We start from the raw sequence: 14,519 nt of genomic DNA, 5'->3' as shown, positions 1-14,519 counted from the left end.
AGGGACGGCATATCCCTTTTTCTTGCTTCGGTACTGGAAAAAAGTAATGGTCTCCATCACATTCTGGTATGGGCGTCAGCTGCAATATCTGTCCAAATAATGGTCCAGCTGAGAGGCAAGTAGATTCATTATAAACGGGCCCCACCTGGACTGTATTCGTTCAAATTCCTATAGATGTAACTTCCATAGACTGGCATTGTGACAATGGCAGGAGCACCAATACACCAGCTGATTGGCTTTGCTTGGAGATGTTCTGCTGAGACAAGATCAGATTTGATAGGCGGAGCCAAACATTTCGAGCAAAGTCTGAGAGAATATTCTTTCTTCTTCCTCCCAGGTGTTTGATGTAGCGAACCACCAGTACATTATCCATCTTGAGAAGGACACAACATTGGACCTTGTCCTTGGTCCAACACTTCACTGAGAAGGATCCCAACATCAATCCCAGACAGTTTATGTGAAGGGATATTTCTGCGGATGACCATTTTCTCCAGTGGAGAATTCTCAGCAGCAAGCTCCCCAACCCAAACTGCTGGTGCCTAACTTTATTGCAGGATCAGGTTGAGAGTCGAAAATGGCACGGCCATTCCAGGCCTCCATATGGGAGATCCACCTTTGCAGTTCTTGTCTCGCCTCTTCCAAAAGAGGAATGGACCGAGAGTAAGTGAGACCACATTGGAGGTGAAAAATCTTGAGGCGTTGTAGTGCCCCGTAATGGAGGTTGCCCGGGAAGATGGCCTGCATGGATGAGGACAAGAGGCCCACAATGCGGGCAAGATAACGAAGGCAAAGCGATAACTTGGCCAGAGTTCTCCACATTCTTTATTTGCATCCAAATCCGAGATGGAAGACTCAGGGTGGTTTTGACTGAATCCACCACGAACCCTAAAATTGAAAAAACATGACAGAGTCAGAAAAGACTTCGACTCATTGATCATGAAACCGAGAAACTCCAAGAGATTGATAGTCTACTGTAGATGATTGGACAGACACTCTGGGCATTGATCCATAATAAGGATTTCGTCTAGATATATGATTAAACGGATACTTCGGGACCTCAAGTTTTCTACCACTGATTTCAAAACCTTGGTAAAGCACCATGGAGTGGAAGATAGTCCAAAAAGAAGGGAGGTAAATTCGAAGATCTCAGACTGCCACGGAAATTGCAGGACTCACCTGTGATGCGGGAAGCTGGGAAAGGGAAGAAAGACATCTTTCAGATTCAGATGCACCATCCAGTCGTTTGTCTGCAGAAAGTCTCTGAATAGATGGATGCGCTCCATCTTGAAGTGGCAGTAAATCAGAAACTTGTTGCATTTCCTCAGGTTGATGATGAACGTTGACCCCCATCCCTCTTTTCTACCAAAAAGAAGTTTCTGAGAAAATCATGAGGGTGTACAATCTTTGGCCCTTTTCCTAGAGTCACCCAATCTCTGCTTCTAATAAGTCCACCTGGCTGGGGGAAAGGGGTCTTGGCCTGGTTGGCTAAAATGGAGAACCGTAAAGTTTGATATGGAAACTTCTTACGGTTTGAAAAAGCAATGCATCTGATGTTAAAGCCTCCCAATTGTGAAATAACTCTACCAATCTTCCCCCAAGTCTGATCCCCCGGGAAGCCTGTACACTGACCTTGGGTATTGTTATAGGAGCCGTTGCTCCTGGAAGTTCTTTTCGACGACGAGGGTTACTTATGGTTAGGTAAAAGTTACTGAACTGGCTGGAGTCCCGCCATTGTCCTTTTCAGATGTCTGCTCCTCTAGAGGAGGCTTGTTGAAGGGAGCGGCAGGTCGAGCACTCCCGGCCATGACTGGTGCTGGTAAAAACACGTGACATAAAAATCCTTTTGATAGAGGATTGCGCGTTGTCAATAGAGTTAAAACTATTGACCAACTTTCCTAATTCTCGGAAAAGGAATCTCCAAAGAAGTTCCTCTCTGCGACGGGGCCCATCTCCAAAGCTGTTAGTTCACCCAGTTTTAGATCAATCTTAATCAAGAGGGATATTAGCCTCTCCATACAGAGCGCCCAATTGGCATTCCTTAGAAATATCATAGCCCTCTGTTCGCTACCAGACAGTTTTTCTGGAGAGATCAGGGTACCTGACGCTTTAGCGTCTTCAACCATGTCCAGGATCTTGCACAGGGGACCTACCACATCCAATAACTTATCCCAACAAAAATGCTAGGAGCGGTCTATCACCTTTTTGGGGTCCCTCACAAACTACCCTCCAGGGAAGGACAAGTCCACTCTACCCTGAGGCTGCTATGTACCTCCTTATCAAGTGGCTTCCGCAATTGTATCACTACATAAGATGCCACTTTTGGGGCCGAGGACCATTCAGCAGAACACAGATGTATCTGACCATCAGGATCCAACATATCTGACTCAAGGGCCTGGGAAGGCATATCAGGATTAGCGTCACCCCCAGGATTGCCAGAAGGGCATCAGTGTCTACTGAGTTAACCCTCCCCATTCGAGGTGTTAGAGTAATCATCCCCGTCCAAGGGATCGGGGAAGAGGGGGAAAGGAAGAACCTTCTGAAGTAATAGAAGCTGGTGGCTCTGGGTCAGCAGGGTAAGATTAAGACTCCATAAAGGCCTTCTTTAGGCTGGAAAAGGCATCAAGATCGACCCTGTGTCTGTTGATGGCACTAAGGGTTGCCCTGAAGGAAGGGGGTCTAAGGCCCAGCTGATTCTATACTCTGTGCGCAGGGTTTTTGGCACTGAGCTTCCATGTGGAGAATTATTTTTCCATCGGCGCCACCAGTTGAGAAACAGCTTTAAAAATGGATGCATCCATGATATGATAGAAGTGATCATCTATAGGACAGTAAGTAATCTCCTCCTCCTCCATGTACTCCTCAGAGTTGAGCATGCTGACAAAAGTATTGTGTCTCAATCCTGTAAGTAGAGGGTGATAAGAGCTGGGCATGCCCAGAGAAAGTGTAAAGTTCCTGAGGGAACAATAATGCAGGCACTGAAGAGGCCTTGGAACAGGTACACCCTAGGAATCCATTGAGATTTGCTAATGAAATAATTATTATGTCTGCCTGGGACGTGTCCCAGGCAGACACATGGGTGTTTGTTCTTTGGGTGGTGGCTTGTGGTTCAGGTGAGCTTCAAACTACAATTGCAGGGAAAATGGTGGTAAAAAAAGGAAGGAAAAAAAGCCTAAACTGCCTCCATGTGCCAAAATGCAGGTCATGCCTAAAAGCATTTGAAACAGGCAGGTAAATTTGACTCCCCCGGCCGCAAGGGGTGGTGGTAGAGTGCACTAAGTACGAAGTCAAGGGTGCGCAGGTCCTCTAGCGGTCAGCTGACCGCACCACACAGACAGAGCCAAAGCTTATAGGAGCGGCCACGTAGGAGTGAGATCGTTCCCACGGCTATGTTGGGGAGAAAATAGTAATTAAACACCACACCTGTTCCAGTCGACCCGAACAAGGCCTATTTGACCTTTCCTAATTGGATCACTCAGCCTTTGGACGGCCTTATTCCCACCAAGCTGTCTATGAATCGGCATACTAAATCTAATCCTTGGTATAACGCTAAACTAGCTGTCTTACGCAAGATCTGTAAGAAGCTGGAGAGAACTTGGCGACGGGATTTTGACCCTATGTCCAAGGATCTCTACCGTGCTGCTGTTAGGCGATACCACAGGGCCCTCCATGTTGAGCGTCCCGCATTTTATGCAGGGCAAATTAGCAGGAGCTCCAATCCGGGTAAGAGTATTTTCTCCATAGTCACGGAGCTTAAAACACAGAAAGCCGCCGCAGGTTCATTGATCACCTCTGATTTGCAATGCAATGAGCTGGCAAAGTTATTTGTCAGGAAGGTTGAGGACATTTATAAAAGTTTTCCTGTGGTTCCGATAGGCCCCCCTGAGATATCCTATGATCTCATTGATGGTATCCTGGAGGTCTTTCCCCCCATCACTCAAGAGGTCTTACTGACACTTTGTTTCAAGGTGAAGTCAGGCTCCACTGCTGATCCTCTGAAGCCTGACCAATTTCAAAGGATCTTACCCACCATCATGCACCCTCTGGAATTGGTGATTAATGGGTTCTTGAGTGCAGGGGTGGTGTCCAGGGCTTGGGAGCAGGCCAGGGTAATACCGTTGCTCAAAAAACCTTCTTTATACCCTGAAAAACCCGAAGGTTTTCGGCATATTTTCCTGTTACCTTGGCCTGCAAAGATCACAGAGGCCTACATTAATTCCCTTTTCACAGAACATTTTACTGTAAACCACAGGCTCGATCCCTCTCAAAATGTTTTTTGGCCCGGCACAGCACTGAGTCAGTGCTTTTGGCTGTAACTGAACATCTGTGGAAGGCCTTAGACGTGGGGCAGTTGTCGGTACTGATCCTTTTGGACACAGTTTCTCATGCCATCTTGCTGAATCGGCTGTCGGAGGCTGGTGTTACTGGCTCGGCACTTAAGTGGCTGTCCTCCTTTCAGGTGGTTGCCCCCCCTTTTGCCTCTGGTACTTTTCCTATAGGGCAAGGGATCCCACAAGGCTCGTCCCTGAGCCCTCTCCTCTTTAATCTTTATGTCAAACCCCTGGCGGGTGTAGCAAGGAGCAGAGTGTTGACCATTGCCTCTTACGCTGACAACACTCAGTTGGTGGTGGCTCTTTCGAGTGACCCGAGCAGGACGCCAGGAAATTTTGGGGCGACCTCTCGGCGGTTGCCGAGTGGATGACCACCAACTGTCTCCAACTGAATACCAATAAGTCTGAAATGCTGTTGGTGGGAGGGAACCATGATTGCTGGAGCGAGCTGTGGTGGCCCAAGAGTTTGGGTAAGGCTCCTATCCCTAAGCCTGTAGTAAAGAACCTGGGGGTCTGGATGGATACCTCACTCAATTTTCAGACTCAGACTAAAAAGGTGGCAGGAACCTGTTTCGGTTTGTTGCGCGGGCTCAAACCTATCCTAGCCTTCTTCAATGCCACGACTAGGAAGATCATTATTCAGGCCTTGATTTTGTCTAGGTTGGATTATGCTTGCTCGCTGTTTCTGGGAGCGAATACATCTGAAATACAGGGGCTACAGAGAGTCCAGAACGCAGCCGTAAGATCTCTTTTGGGCCTGCGCAGAACATCTGCAGTGACCAGTGCCATCCGTCGCCTCCACTGGGTGCCTTTGGCCAGGCGAATTGAGTTTAAGACACTGTGTATAGCCTATAAAATTCTAAAATTGTCATCCCCTCAAAGTCTGACGGATTTCCTTTTAGCTTATATTCCCACGCGATCACTTCGATACATGGGACAATGTCTGGTAGTGATCTCCCGGGTGAGAAGGGTCTGCGCTGACGGGCGCTCCTTTCATAATAGAGCTGCCATTCTGTGGAACTCTTTGCCGGCCCACATTTGAGGACTCTCTAATTATCTTCACTTTAGGAAGGCCATTAAAACATTTATTTTTCCCTCCTTATAGGCCTCCTGTGTTTTTTGTGCATGCTATTCTCTTGCAGCTTAGCGCTGGGTTGCCTCTTAGCTGGGGCAGCTGTTGCGCTCTATACATTTTTTTAACATACCATAACACAGCATTCAGCACAAACGTAAATTGCAACTAGCATAATAAAAAATTCTTCAATGTCAGAAACGGCATAAAAGCAGTCATTAACGCAGAGCGAGTAAAGCCATTTAACTGAGGCTGCTGGAGCAGCGAAGAAAGAGGGGAATAGAGACTCTGCAGGAGGTTTTTCAGGGAGATGCTGACCTCGGTTTGGTTGGACTGTTTTCCTGTTTCTTTCCCGATGTGTCATGGGAACTGTAGTTTTTATAGCTGAAATAAATGATGTTTAATGGCTGCTGGTGCAAAAAAAGAAGAAAGATTGGCCTAATATTCGCCTCCGATCCTGACATAGAATTGGAATATCATTGGGACAGCACATGGGTTAAGGGCAGTGAATAGGTTGGTAACTGAGATCACACAAGAGAGAGTGCACATGAATGGTTAGATGAATGGCTTTGGGTCCCCTGCCCCCTTAGCTGTTGCCTGCTTGAAGTGTCATTCAAATGATACTACCAATTACAAAACCAAGACAAAACTTGGTGTCAATATGTTAATGGTTTTTGTACATATCATAAAGAAAAAACTTCCCCAATCGAACATGAGTTTACATATAACTTCTATGACCTTGGTGTATGGACCTTTCTCTAATGTCAGTACTGACTAATCCTCATACAAAGACTAAAAGATGACGTAGGCAAAAATATCTATACATTATTTGAAGGTTGATCAGTATTAACATTAGAAAAAGTCTTAGAAATATGTTGGTATGTCTGTATGTGAAGACCCTAGAGGGGAATGAGTTTTGCTAGCTTTTCCTTCCCTTGTGATGTTTTTCATAGAGGCATAGCAGTTAACAAGTACTTTTTATGTTTTGTTGTCCATACTTAACTAGAAGGTATACTATCAATGGATGAATGTAGATTTTCCTAGTGTTCATGACGGAAAGTCTTAATTTTATTAAAGACACAGAGGCGAGTATTATGCTTTCTAATCTTGCATTTAATTGCACAGCAGCCAAGATAAGCAAAAAAAACTACAGTTCCCAGAGGGCCAGAGAACAAACTGGGCCATGGGAATGAGAAAAAACGAGAGTGAAGTATCCAATCACGGAGGACCTAACGGATAAAGACCCTAACTGACTGCGCAGCTTCCTCTTTTCGCTGACGAGCAAGTCATATAATGTCATAAAATAAAGGAAAAATGAACAAAATTAAGGACAGAGCCAAAGTCCAGGAACATAAGTCTTGCATCAGAGGAATCCAAGGAAGAAGACTAAACAGGACACCAGAAGAAGGATCCAGGAGCACTGGAGCTGGAGAACATTGAGGTGAGGACCTTAGAAGCCTAAGCCGGAGGCAGGGCTGGATTCGCTGTAGGGAGGGAGAACAAATGTTAGTAATGTTGCGGCGGGATAATACTCGCCTCCGTGTCTTTAATAAAATTAAGACTTTCCGTCATGAACACTAGGAAAATCTACATTTTATGGCAAGACCGGAGGCTCCTATTATGCTTGTTTAAAGCATATTAACAACATCAGAAGCCACAGTATGAACAGGTTTACAATAGAACATGCAAAAAATACTGTCATTGGACCAATCTGCTGATCTCAGAATGTCTTCCAAACGAGAGCCAGACCAAAAGGCTTTAGAAGTCATGGCTCTCCTGGCCGAATGAGCCCCGAAGACGGAGACATCAATTCCGGCAAGAGACATGACCAAACGGACCCAACGGGCAAGGGAAGGAGAGGAGACAGGGAGATGGGGTTTACGAAAGGAAATAAGGAGTTGAGAATGAGAGGGCGTTCTGAGATTAGCGGTCCTTTGTTCCTACACTTTTAAACACTGTCCAACACACAATTTGGGATGAGCTGGAAAATAAGGTTAAAACACTGAATCCAAGTTAGTCTTAGTTCATCTGCGTATCTGAAATAATACACCTGTAGGAGAGAATTGGCGAGCAGAAACATCTAGAGCCTTAACATCAGAAACTCTCTTAATGGAAATTAAACACAGTAACATGGTAAGTTTGGCAGATAACATCTTGAGTGAAAGAACAGAATTGTCTGGCCAATTTGTAAATAATTTAAGAACTACTGTAACATCCCATAAAGAAGTATACTTAGCCAACGGCGGTTTCGCACATCGAACTCCTTTCAATAGACGACAAATTCGAGGGTGAGCACCAACTGGTTTACCATCAATCTGGGAATGGTTGAGAGAAATGGCTGAACGATAGAGATTGACAGTGCGATAGGCCTTACTTGCGCTGCCCTCTGAAGCGAGGAAATAATGATAAAATTCAGAGGGGCTGAAATGGGATTGAGGTCCCTTTCCAAACACCAGCTTGCCCAAAGAGACCAGGCGGATTTGTATGCCTTGGAGGTTCCAGGGGCCCAGGCCTGGCTGATAAAGATATAAGCCTCTTGTGAAATGAGGACGTTAGAAGTGGAAGGCCGGAAACTTTCCAGGCCGACAACGTTAGGGAGTTGTTGAGAATGATACTGTGTTGTACGCCTTGAGGATTGAGTAGAAGATCCCTGAAGGAGGGAAGAAGGACTGGGAAGTCCACTGCCATCTCGAGAAGAGACGGAAACCAAACCTGTGCCTGCCAGAAAGGAGCTACAAGAACTAGAGACGAAGACTGGCGGCGAATTTGAGAGAGAACCCTGTTGATCATCAGAAAGGGGGGGAAGGCATAATGCAAATGAAGAGACCAATCCTGCAGGAAAGCGTCTGCCGCCAAAGCCATAGGGTCCGGTCACCAGCTGTAGAACTGGGGCAATTGGGAGTTGAGCCGGGAAGCAAAAAGATCGATAGAGAAAGGGCCCCAAAGTTGGGAGAGAGAAAGGAAGACGGATGGACGGAGCCTCCAATCGCTGGAATCTCGAAGAAACCTCGAGTGCCAATCCGCCACAGTGTTGAGATCTCCTGGGAGATACTCCGCTGACAAGGATAGGTGATGGGCGAGTGTAAAGTTGAAACCACACAAATAAAGTTGTAAGTGTAGTTTATTGAAGGAACACAGGAGCAAGGTAGGAAACGACCTACACAGGACTTCTTCATCAGCAACTACCATAGTTGCTAGGGAGGGGAACTAGGATACAGTAGAATACAGAAACATTCTAAAATAATTAAAGGGCAACATAACACATCTTCCCCTTTTATAAATGGAGAAAAGAAAAAGAAAACAAATAAAACAATTAGCAAACAAAGTCTTCTAGCCATTTGGGTTTAGAGCAAATGCGTTTCCGGTTTACAAATACATCACTGCTACATGGAAGTTCATTAACAGATGTTGAATTGAAATCATGATTCGGTGGAAAAAAATCAAAGGTAGCAGGAACACTAGTGGACGGAACTGACCCATCTAAATTGGAGGGAGGGTTTACTACCTCTGCAATGGAAGGAACATTAATTACATCGGAGGAGGAAGGGTTAGGATTGGGGGAAAGGTTTTCAGAAACACTAAAACCACCATGATCCTCACAAGGAGTAGAATTAGGAGTGGTAGTACATGACATATCAGGAAAAATAACAGAGTCATTAGATAGACAATTTTTTCCTCTGTAGATGGCAATTCTTTTAAGATTCCACACTTTACCATCGCTAAGAAGGACAGCATTGCGAAGAATCTTCTTGACCATAAGAGGTTCAGAAAACTGGGAATCCCCCTTACAGACTTTCCAGGGTTTTTTCACCTTAACCCACATACCAACCTTAACTTCTGCAGTGCTAGAGCAACATTTCTTATCAAAATTTCTCTTATACTCTAGGTGCTTATCAATAACATCAGTTCTGACTTTATTCATGCAAATGTCTAAACAAGATTTTTTGTGTAACCATTTGGGATTACATTTAGTTCTGGCAACACGGCCTCTCATGATCTCAAAGGGAGACATTTTTAAGGCATCATGAATATTGGTCCTATAGGACCAGACAGCTTTGAAGGCTGAGGTTTCCCAATCCTCACCATTTTGTACAGCTATTTGTATTGCATTCTTCAAGACCCTGTTGAACCTCTCGCAAAGTCCATTACCGCTTGGGTTGTAAAGAGAGGTAGTCTTATGGACAATACCAACACGCTCAAAGTAGGATTTAGTTAATTTGGACGTGAACTGAACGCCATTATCACTAATGACTTGATTGGGCAGGCCTTCTTCAATAAAAACTCTGTCAATAAAATTCAAAACAGAAGAAGAATCAACCTTATCTACAATGGTGATATTGGGCCATCTAGAAAATACATCAATCATAGAGATTATAAATTTATGATCGTCTCCAATTGGTCCCATAATGTCTATGGCAACAGTATGCCAAGGACCCTCTGGAACCAAGGGTTCACACATGTCGGGTTTGAGCGTGTTGAGGACTTTATCAGAATTGGCACAAGTGATGCATTCACGAACAATTCTTTCTGTAAGGACATCAATACCTGGCCACCAATACCATTGTTTAACATTTTGTTTGGTTTTTACAATACCACAATGATCTTTATGACACAAGTCAATAATGCCTTTCCTTAAAGAAGAAGGAGGAATAGCTTTTTCACCTCTAAAAATAGTATCATCACAAACAGTTAGTTCATTTCTAACCTCCCAATAGGGCTTAAGATCGGACGGAATATCTTTCTTTTCTGTCCAACCTTCCTGAATGAAGGAGATAATAGAAATTAAAACTTTATCTTTAAGATAATCATCCTTCCACAACTTTTTATCTATGCAAAAAGGATTGCTATCAAGAATATAAGCAACGTGAAGGGAATCCCACTCATTCACTTCACATTCTTGAAGGTCAGTAGGCATCCGGGAGAGGAAGTCAGCAATAACATTGCTTTTACCAGGTAAATATTCAATTTTGACAATAAAATCTTGTAGCCGCATGGACATTCTTGCTATTCTAGCAGTAGCATTGTAAAGACCTTCAGTAGAAAGAAGTTTAGTGAGAGGCTTATGGTCTGAACTCACTATACACTCCCTTCCCCATACAAAACTGCGAAAGTGCTCAAGAGCCCATACTACAGCTAAAGTTTCCTTCTCAATAACTGAGAATTTACTCTCCGGAACAGAAAGTGCTCTAGACGCAAATGCCACAATGCGTTCTTTACCCGAGCTGTCGATCTGAGATAAAACACTTCCCAGGCCCTTGTTGCTGGCATCAACAGTGACTACAGAACTTAAATCTAAATCAAAAGGGCATAACACAGGAGCATTTATGATGTCCAGTTTGATACTGTTGAACTCATCTTCACATAGAGGAGACCAATCAAATTTAACTTTGCTCTTTAAAAGTTGTCTAATGTTGAATACTTTGGATGAGAAATTTTTAACAAATTTAGAATAGAATTCCACCATTCCTAGAAATGATCTTACATCATCTCTGCTAGTGGGAGGAGGAGCATCTTTTATAGCATCCACCAATTTAGCTTTGGTTGAAACACCATCACAACATAACACGTGTCCAAGATAAGTCACAGATTTGACTGCAAAATGGCATTTAGAATATTCAATAGTTAAACCTTTATTCTCAAGAATGCCTAAAACTTCTTCTAGAATAGTATTATGTTCATCTTTATCCTTACCATAAACCAGAATATCATCCTGAAAGAATTTAACTTTAGGATGTTTCCCAAAAAGTTGGTGCATGATGCGCTGGAAGATGGCAGCAGCAGATGCTAAACCAAATGGCATACGTTTGAATTGGAAGCATCCCATGGGAGTGATAAAAGCAGTAAGTTGCCTACTCTCAATGTCTAGGGAAATTTGATGGTATGCGGAGGATAAATCTATTGTGGAAAAATACATGGCACCATTGACTAGAGACAACATTTCATTAATTTTAGGTAAAGGGAATTTGTCTACGACAATATTCTCATTTAAGTGGCGGAGGTCCACGCAAAGACGGATTTTGCCATTGGCACGCCTTGCGATAACAACGGGCGAAATCCAATTAGAAGACTTTATTGGTTCAATAATGTCTTCTTTGACAAGCTTTTCTAGTTCTTTTTCAACATCGCCACAAACCAAAATGGGAATATTTCTAGCTTTGAAGATTTTAGGGTTAGCATTATCTTTGAGAACGATGTGGTGAGAAAAACCTTGAAAATTTCCCATTTTACCACTAAAAACTTTAGGAAATTTTTTAAGCATGGAATCACCAATTTCAGTTCCCTCATTTACAACTAAAACCGGATCTGGACTGTTCGGGTTTAAAACAATGTCTAAATCCCACTGATCTCTCCATCCTAGGACAGAAGGTCCAACCTTAGCAACATATAATTTGCACAAAGCTTCTCTTCCTTTGAACTTGAACTTTAAAGGTTTATAACCAATTACATCGATCTTACCACCGGAAAATCCTTCAGCGGAGATGTCAGGAGAATAAAGATCATTCGCTAAATAATTAACAAATCTAGAATTCCAAAAATTTTCATTAATGATGGTATATGGAGAACCAGAGTCAGCATATATATCAATAGGTACCCCACCAATAAGCATATTACAAATAGGTTTCTTAAGGACATTCCTTTTCCCTGAGTCATTAATATTAAAAATGTAAACTTTCTCAAGAGGTTTTGTATGCAGATCTCATTCATCGAACAAGGTGTAATACTCTTCACACAATCATTATCAACATAACAATGCATAACTTTGTTACTTAAATCTTCTTCATCATCAGAAGATGAATCATAAACAATTTTAACTTTTTTGCTTTTTAGTCTATTGCAAGCTCTGGAATAATGTCCAATTAAATTGCAATTTGAACATTTTTCCTTCAATGCTGGACAAAGCTTGTAATTAGCTAAGTGCGAACTGCTACCACAACGAAAACACTTTAAATTATCACTCTTTTTAAATTCAGTAGGTTTGTTTCTATATTGAAGCTTTTGTTTATAGTTGGATTTTCCTTGAACTTTTGAAACAGTTTGATCGCTAGTAGTTTTAGATTCGGAAATAGCCTTTTCTTCATTTTTAATAGCTTTTGCGCTGCGACCAGAAAGTTCTGCCTTTCTGACAATGGCTAATATATCTTTGAGGTCTGAATCTCCATTTATCCAAAGTCTGTCCTGAATGGAAGGATCAGAAGCATGCATAACTACTTGGTCTCTAATAAACTGTTCTTGAAGATGGTCGAATTTGCAATCTTCAGCTATTTTTTTAAGTTCAGCAATATAAACATCAATGTTTTCTCCAGGTCGTTGTTTTCTGTGAAAAAACTTATAACGGGTAATACCTATGCAAACCTTGGGAGAAAAATGACTGTCAAAGTCTTTTAAAATATCACCAAAAACATTAGAATCACCACTACCACCACTTTTGGGCATTTCTTCATAAACTTTAAGACCACCAGCGCCTAGAGAATGTAAGAAAAGTTTTTTCTTCCTTTCTGGTTTCATTTTACCATCCTCATCAATTGTGTCAATAAAGTTCATGAAATAAGCTTTCCATTGGAGCCATTTCATACATGGTTCTAACCCAGAAGGCCAAAAAGGTTGTGGTGATTGAATTGTGAAGTTTTGAGAAGTCATTATGAATAAGAAGAGTGATAAATAAGAAATAAATAAATCTTACTTGAAGTTTTCAGATGGTAGGAGCAAGAGGACTGCTTGAAACAGAACGCCTTTAAAATAATGAACAGGAAAATAGTAAGTTGAGATAAAAATTATTTCTCAGAACTTGTAATAAAAATGAATAAATAATAATCCCGTTTGCTTAATGAGCGCAAAATGTAGAAAAACGCTCTTAAAATGCATTAATAAAGCGAAGCGCTACTGTGGAGAAACGTTGTCATGGAGATGGTTTCCTTTCTCTGAAGCGTCAATGCGTGGAGTGCTCTTCAAGACGGAATAACGTCACAACGAACGTCAAAACGTGGAGCGCTCAGCTTGACGAGCAACGTAGTTTGACGAGGTAACGTCACAAGCAGCAAGCAGTAGGGAGAGAATGGAGGGCGAGCCAATTCAGAGCGCGCTGAGCCGGAGAGTGTCGCGCTGAAGGTAACGGTCTTGCTAGAGTTTTAAAAGATGCATGCACAACAGTCTTAAACCTCCAAATTGAGTAAAAGGCAAATGGCACAAGCGCAAAGAATGTCAGCCGCTGGGGGTGTGCGGTATGAATGTAAGCCGCTATGGTGCGCAGAGTAAACAAAAAAAATTACTCACAAAGTTTTTCTTTTTGAAGACGTTGCACACGAAGTTTTCAGCGTTTACTCACGAAGTATTCAGCGTTTACTCACGAAGTATTCAGCGTTTACTCACGAAGTATTCAGCGTTTACTCACGAAGTAATCAGCGTTTACTCACGAAGTATTCAGAGAGGTTCTCTTAAAGTTTTCTCTCCAAGTAAACAAGAAATAAAAACGGAATTGTAGAAAATGAAAATAATTGTAGAGTTGGGTTCTTCAGATTCCTGGTGTTCCTTGAAGCCAAGTCGCCAAAATTGTAAAGTTGAAACCACACAAATAAAGTTGTAAGTGTAGTTTATTGAAGGAACACAGGAGCAAGGTAGGAAACGACCTACACAGGACTTCTTCATCAGCAACTACCATAGTTGCTAGGGAGGGGAACTAGGATACAGTAGAATACAGAAACATTCTAAAATAATTAAAGGGCAACATAACAGCGAGGCAGTATTCCCACAGACTTTTCGCTAAGTCTGCCAGAGGCTTGGACCTGGTTCCGCTAAGATGGTTGATATAGCGGACCGCAGAAACATTGTCCATACGGAGGAGGATTGAACAGCGAATTCTGTTCTTTGAAAGGCTTTTGATCGCAAAGGAACCTGCAAGCATCTCTAAACAGTTGATGTGCAACTTGGACTCCTCAGCGGACCATGAACCTCCAGTCAAGATTGGTCCACATCTGGCGCCCCAACCCGACAGGCTTGCATCGGATTCTAAGACAAGATCTGGGGCAGTGGCGAAGATAGTCCGGCCGTTCCAAGCATCTAAATGGTCTATCCACCATTGAAGCTCGGTGCGGGATTCGGGATCTAGGGCAACGAGATCCGAA

The sequence above is a fragment of the Lissotriton vulgaris genome, chromosome 1_1, assembly GCF_964263255.1.
Source record: "Lissotriton vulgaris chromosome 1_1, aLisVul1.2, whole genome shotgun sequence".
Taxonomy (NCBI): Eukaryota; Metazoa; Chordata; class Amphibia; order Caudata; family Salamandridae; genus Lissotriton; species Lissotriton vulgaris.
This window is presented reverse-complemented; position numbering follows the sequence as displayed.